General features: G+C 42.6%; 1 protein-coding gene across 4 annotated transcripts in view; it reads right to left on the reverse strand.

Moving 5' to 3' along the window:
* The window catches only part of SHANK2 (SH3 and multiple ankyrin repeat domains 2), a 771,218-nt gene that overhangs the window by 248,416 nt on the left and 515,966 nt on the right, over positions 1 to 6,836 (reverse strand). The gene's annotated exons all lie outside the window — the stretch shown is intronic.

Genomic DNA, 6,836 nt, shown 5'->3' on the forward strand with positions numbered 1-6,836 from the left:
ACTGAACTTCTGCTGTGTTACAGATTTGAACACATTTCCAATCACTTAAACCAGTTTGTGTGTAATTTCTGTCTCTAACCCTCATGTTCTTAACCTTTCTTAGCATCCAGTGAAGTAAGCTGCTTTTTTATAAGAGGTCATGGATCTCCAATTTAAGTTAGTCTATAACAGGGATGGGCAAAATGGCAGATCCAGCCAATAGCTGAACTCCATTTCCCAGCAGCCCCTGCCTGTGTTGCTGCAGCTGGTTTCCATGGAGACCCCAGCAGCAGCAGTGCTGAGACAGCATGGGGCCAAGGTTTTCATGCAGACTAGCTCCAACAGCGCTGGCAGAGCATGTTGGCAGAGCTGGTCAGGGAGCTGCTCCGTGGCTGGGCCTGGGATCATGGTCCAGAGCTAGGGCAATTCACTGCCTGCATGTCCCTGGCTGGGGTGTACAGGCAGTGGATCACAGCTCTCCCCCAGCTCCAGACCATACTGTCACCATTGCAAGATCCCAGCACCAGAGCAGCTCCTCACCCAGCCACCTACCCTGCCAGCACTGCTGGGGCTGGTCTCCCTGGAGACCCTGGCCCTGATGGTGCTGCTGCTGGGGTCTCTATGGAAACTGGCTGTAGTGACGCAGGCAGGGGCTGCTGGGAAATGGAGTCTACTGTAGGCCCAATCCAGCCCATGGGCCAGACTTCTCCAGCCCCTGTTCTATAAAAAGGTACAAATCTACCCTGCCTTCTGCATCAAACCTTAACCCCATTTAGGACATACCTTGTGATCTAGCTCTTAATTCCATGATCACTTACTGTGTTTTTGACTTCTTTATTCAGTGTGGTGAAGAACATCACCATGGCGCAGATAACCATAAATCTGATGTTTTCACTTTTCATGTTCTGAAATGTATAAACCTGCAATATTTTCTTTCAATGTCATTTATATTATGTGCGTACACGGAAAAACAACATGTGCAGTACATGGCTTAGAACCTGTTAGAAAGAAAAATTCTGTACTGGAATTCAGTAAATATGTTGTTATTTGGTACTGATTTGTTCAAGATTTTCTTCTTTAAAAAACAAAAAAACCCCCAAAATAAAAATGGTCCAGATACGAGTCTAAAATTTAAAACTCCAGTAAAAATATAATTTAACTATGCAGCCTGAAGTACAAGAATATCTTAATATACTGATGAACATAGTCTGGCGTTTGTCAGTTTGTCTAATTTCTCTCTCACATTTTTAAGGAGTTTACCTTTTTCTTGACCCTCTACCATTCTTTTTGACTTCTGGAGGTTACCTATGGGGATTTTAGTTGCTGCAGAAACCAAAATAAAAAGAGGGGGTGGGGAACAAGGACACTAACATACTTCAAACTTTATTGCCTTTGTCTATATAAGCCATGCCTAGTTTTAGTCTTTGTAGTTCTTATGGTTACCACCATTCTGAAAGCAACTGAGGAGGTTGATTCTCTCCTTGATTGACTGCTTGAATGGATACTTCTCAAGGAAAGGAAAAAAAAAAAGCATTTTCCTGGGAGTAAATGAGGAAAAAAAAAAAAAAATACATTCACGCAATCCAGGAATTTCTAGCTAACCTCTTACCACTTTTGTTAAGATAAACAAATTCATACTGTGAAACAGTTGGAATGCAGGAGACTTTGAAACCTAAACAGATTAGATGAAACAGATGGGGGTGGGGGGGAAAGTGAGGTGAGAATGTGAAGCACAGATAGAATAGTGTGGCCCACTGTCACAGAAGAAGTTTGTGATAGAATCAAGTATTGAAGCCATATTTTCCAAGTCTCAGTACATAGCTGCCCTCAGCCATAAAAATTGACCTTTTCCAGCCACAGCATAGATCTAAGAATAAGGGAGCTATGATGGTTTATTTATAGAATGCTTTTCTTTCCACTCATTCAAATTGCTCAGAATAGCCTATATTCTACCTAATCCGTATCTTTATTGTGTATGTTTAAAAATGGCAATTATGCCATTTTCAATGTAAATTCCTTCTTTACAAGACAGTTTTCAGCTAGCACAGAGAGAAGCAATAACCAAACAAAAACTAATTAAATAATAATTTACAAATGGCACTTCATTCAAAGAGACCATTAGGGAACAACAACTGCATATAGTGGGGAAGCCTATCATATGTTATTTAACACAGCTGTGCATTATATTAACCATAGTATATAAACTAGAAGTCAAAACTAGAGGGAAAAAGTGTTCTTATTCTACATTAATGATGGAAATTTGCATATTAGGAAAATAAAATACCACAGAATGGCCTACTAAGGAGGCCCAGTAAGGACTGGCACTTCAAAAAATTATCAAACAACTTTTGAAACTGATCACTGCAACTCTGGAGTCTGGCGTCAGAAAGAATCAAGGATAGGAAGTAAAAAATATAGGCTACTCATGGAGCCATTTCCCAGGGCCAATTTAAATTACAGTAGAGTACAGTGCCAGACCAAGTAATACTTGTAGTAACACTACTGCCAATCCCCAGAACTTTCATTTCTATCTAGGAGAACTTTCATAATCTCTGATCTCTCCTATGCCTGATGAAGGGTGTGCATGCCCAAAAGCTTGCAAATGTTTATATGTATCTAGTTGGTTTAATAAAAGATATCCATGGAGTTTTGGTTCCTTTTGCCAGACCCCATGCATTCAAAAATCCTGAGATAAAAGCTTATGCACATGCACACAAAAACCCTGCAGTTTTGTTCGACTCTTGCTTTACGAGCCTTTGGAGTCACATTTTCAAACTTTCTTGTAGTCCTAAGGATTGGAAATGTCTTACCACTACCACCACCACCACCACCACATGAAAGCCAAGGTTCTGACATGACAATAAAACACATTTTCTTGAGTCAAAGCAGCACCAAATAGATAAGAATTGCTAGAGCTAGCAACACTGTAGATAATCAGCAGAAAGTGCATGGCAGCCTAGCTGTCTTTTAAATCAAGTATCTGCCAAAAATGTGAAAGAACTGTCATGTCACCATCTTGAGGGGAAAAAAAGGTTTAAATGACAAACAATTATGTTTGCACTTTTTAAATTTGAAGGAAATATTGTGGTTATATTCTCTTCCCCCATGCATCATAATACACTACGTAGTTAAAGCCACCTTTTTCATTCCCTTATGTTTTTGGTAAGTAAAATCATTATCCAGGAAGTATGATGACTAAGTGAATCAACTGTATTTTGCAGCTCTCCAGATTTCTTTAAAATTTAAAATTAGAGAGTTTGCTTAAACCTCTGTCAGTAGTAAAGCTCAGACCATTTACAAGTAGCAAAACTTAGACGGGATAGTCTCTCAATCATCTCTGATAGTCTCAGAATTGTCCTAAATAAAACCTGTCCTCTTCAAAATGGGGCACTTTAAAAGCATCAAACCCTTTTTTGCCTGGTGCTTAAAAGAATATTCTCTCCTGCTTCCCATACACCACACTTGTGATGCTGTTCTAATTAAACTTAACCAGTGCCTGAAAAAGTTGGAATATAGAGAGTGACACTTGCACTTATCTATGTTTTTCTGGTCTACTTGGTAGCTGTAGGAAAGGGAAACAGAAAATGCTGAAGTCACTAACATAGGTCTATAGCAGTTATGTTTCTTCACCCCAGATCAGCTTGTGCTACTGGCCTGGGGCTGTAAACAGATGTCTCAACAGCAATGGCAAAGGGATCTAGACATGTAGCCTATCCATGCTGCATTGCTGCTCCTTTGCTAGTAGCTGGCTAGTGAGAGCATGCAGCCTGACAGGCTTATCCTTGGACAGCCTGCCATAACCTCAGACAGGTGCAAGGATGACACAGGAAAAAGCATTAGCCAACTTTACCCTACATACTTCAAGTGTACTTGAAATGGGACAATGGGTGTATAAATCTGTAGGACTGCAGGACAAAAGACTTACCATGTTTCTCTCAAGAATCTGTTTACAGCCTTTGTCTATCTCGATGAGACCTCAACAAGATAGACAGAGGCTCTCAAAAGGGACACATAAGCTTACATGGTTTCATTAGGGGGGCATTCAGGGAAAAACCAAATGAAGACAAATGATGTAGTGACAGTTCATAAGCCAAGTATGCCCAATAAACTAAAGTATGGATTTCCAGTTCACTACCTACACTACATTATCTCCTTGTAGAAACACTCTTAGTATGACCAATACAGCATAAGAAGAACAGACAGCAGAGTATACTACCTTACACACCATATGCACAGAGGTCATATCTACTCAACTTCTTTGTTTCACCTGAGTACTACTGTGACGCATATCTCACTCACTCCCACACCAACTCCCAAAAATGAGGCAATGTATCTTACAGCAGAGCTAAATGCATGCCCAGAACTGGTCTTTGGCTTGGTTTGAGGGGTTCTTGCTAGTAAGTAAACAGGACTGAAGCTTAAGATAATCACAAGTCATCATTCAGGATTTAAGTGAGGCTGCCCTCGCAATGGCAATAAGGTGTGATGGGATCCAATGCATGATCCCACAACCAGGCCTCTTACCATGCACATGTGGCATGGCAACAGATGTGATGTGGGGATTGTGCATTAGATCCCATCACACCTTTACCAGCACATGTAGAGGGACCTGTGGATAGATAAAAGTCCCTTTGTGGGTTTGGACCCTGAGTTTGATACCTGGGTTGTCTACGTAGCTCAAGAGAAGAGTTAGGTGCCTCAAAAAACAGATAAAAATGGCAGCATGCTGAGCAGGAGAAGCCTAAGCCAACTCATAGACAACCCTGAGGAACAAAGGCCACTTGTAGATGTGGGGGAAAAAAAAAGAAGAGTGCTTTGTTTTAACTCTGTACACTCCCATGCCAAATCCAGCTCATAACCAGAAAAGACCTGGTTCAACCTGGCTCCGCAGCATCTATATAGATTGGGTGCTTTAGTGGGGTTTTTAGGTGCTTTTATCTAATAGCTGATTGAAATCAGCAGGCCGAAAAGCCCTACTGAAGTGACCAATTTATATAGATGCTGCAGAGCTGGGGCAAACTAATGCACTGCTTCTTCCAGTCAAGTGTACTGACTCATTGCTACAGGGAGGCATCTACGTCCATGTAACATTTACAGCTCTTGACCCTTTCCTGGAAGATAGGGCTTCAGCACTTCCTTATGAAAGCCAACCAGAGGTGACAAAGAAGAATAAAAGAAAAAGTTACACACATGTAGGCTACCAGTGTAAATGCTACTGCCTTTCTTTTTATACGGTAACTCTGTCTTAGATACGCATCCGTGATGAGCTCTGCCTCTCAGCAGATATAATGGCATACGTACAGAGCTGTAGTAACTACACTATTTTCAATGAGATGCACCTCATGTGAAGTAAGCATGAGATGCTTCAGCATGGTGGCACACTTAGTACGGGGCTGCCATACACCTGTGGATGTACTTGCAGTGGTTAGTCCATTCCCCCAAGTGGTCAGAGAAACTGGGTACTAGGCCTTATTCAGTCTAAATTTACTCAACCCACTCCCCCTCCACCCCACAATTTTCAACCTCTAAGAGAGGGTTCTAACCACCAGGCTTGGCTTTCTTTTGATGTAGCAGCACATTTTATTGCCAAAGTCATTTGCAACCATAAAGTTTTCGTTCGGCTATAACAGCCCATTTATGTATAGCTCTAGCCTTGCTGGTTAGAACACTCAAACTGGTAGAAGAGCTAGGTTCTAGTTCTTGTTCCAAAACGGTCAATATATTATCCAATATTGGATGTAAATAGTCCTGGTGTTTAAGCCTCCTTACAGAGCAGGAGAGGTGGTGGCAGCAGCAGCAGCAATGTGGATTTAGATCCTACCTGCATCAGCCAGAAGATGCAACTGAACCTAGGTCTTGGGTATCCTGGGTGAATGTTCTCACCTCTAAACTATTGTATGAAGGGGGAGGAAGGGGGCAGTACCACCTCTTCCTCCCGTGTTTTGAAAAAGGAAAGTGATATCCCCCATCCCATTTGGCATGGGCCCAACTTGGAGCATGCTCTACTGGATACCTCTAAATAAATGGACTTGACATGGGCACACGTAAGGCTCTACTACGCCAATATATTTATGACAGATCTTAAAGCCCTCTTCCTCTTCACCTGTTCTTGTACCCATTTGAGTCCTTTATTACATGGATACATGGGAAGAATCTCTAGCAAAAAAGTCCACCAGGACTTTAACAGCATCCAGTTCTCCAAACTGACTCTTGAATATTCCACCCAGCAAAATTTGTTGCTGTTGCTTACAAAAGCCCACGCCTCTCCAAAAATCAGTCTCTAAGGGCTTGGGCAGACGGTTTATAGTACTACGAAGAGCTCCTGGCAGGAGTGCGATAAAATTGCCACCAAGAGATTCTATTTAGCCAGGTAGTGAGAGAGAGGACTGCTCCTTAGTTTCTCCCAACCTCCAAAGGAGCCTGTCAGTGAGCAAGGCAGGCTTTCCAGGACAAATTTAATGTGTGGACAGGTCTGAATGATGATGACCGCAACAGCTGATGACTAGAGACTGCTGTAGGAGCAAGCAATCGCTGGTCTAGGGCTGCCTACAAGCTGGAAGGTTCAATTTCTGCTGCTTTAAAGCTCATGGCTTGCCAGCAGCCTGAGACTGCTGCAGCAGTGGGCAATCTGTGGTCTCCCATCTAGGGCTGCCTGCCAGCCAGGAGCTTTACAGGGCTGCTGTCAGGCAAGGAAGAGAGACACACAGAGGGGATGCTTCTAAAAGGGAGGCACTGCTATGCAGCAATTGGGACAGGGCTGCATGGAAGGCATTCCCTACAAGGCTCCTCGACAGCTGCCTGCTAAGCAGGGAAGGGGGGTGGGAGGGAGAGCAGAGCCCTGTAGGATTTTTTTTTTG

Source organism: Crocodylus porosus, unplaced genomic scaffold, assembly GCF_001723895.1.
Source record: "Crocodylus porosus isolate Cpor-Errol unplaced genomic scaffold, CroPor_comp1, whole genome shotgun sequence".
NCBI lineage: Eukaryota > Metazoa > Chordata > Crocodylia > Crocodylidae > Crocodylus > Crocodylus porosus.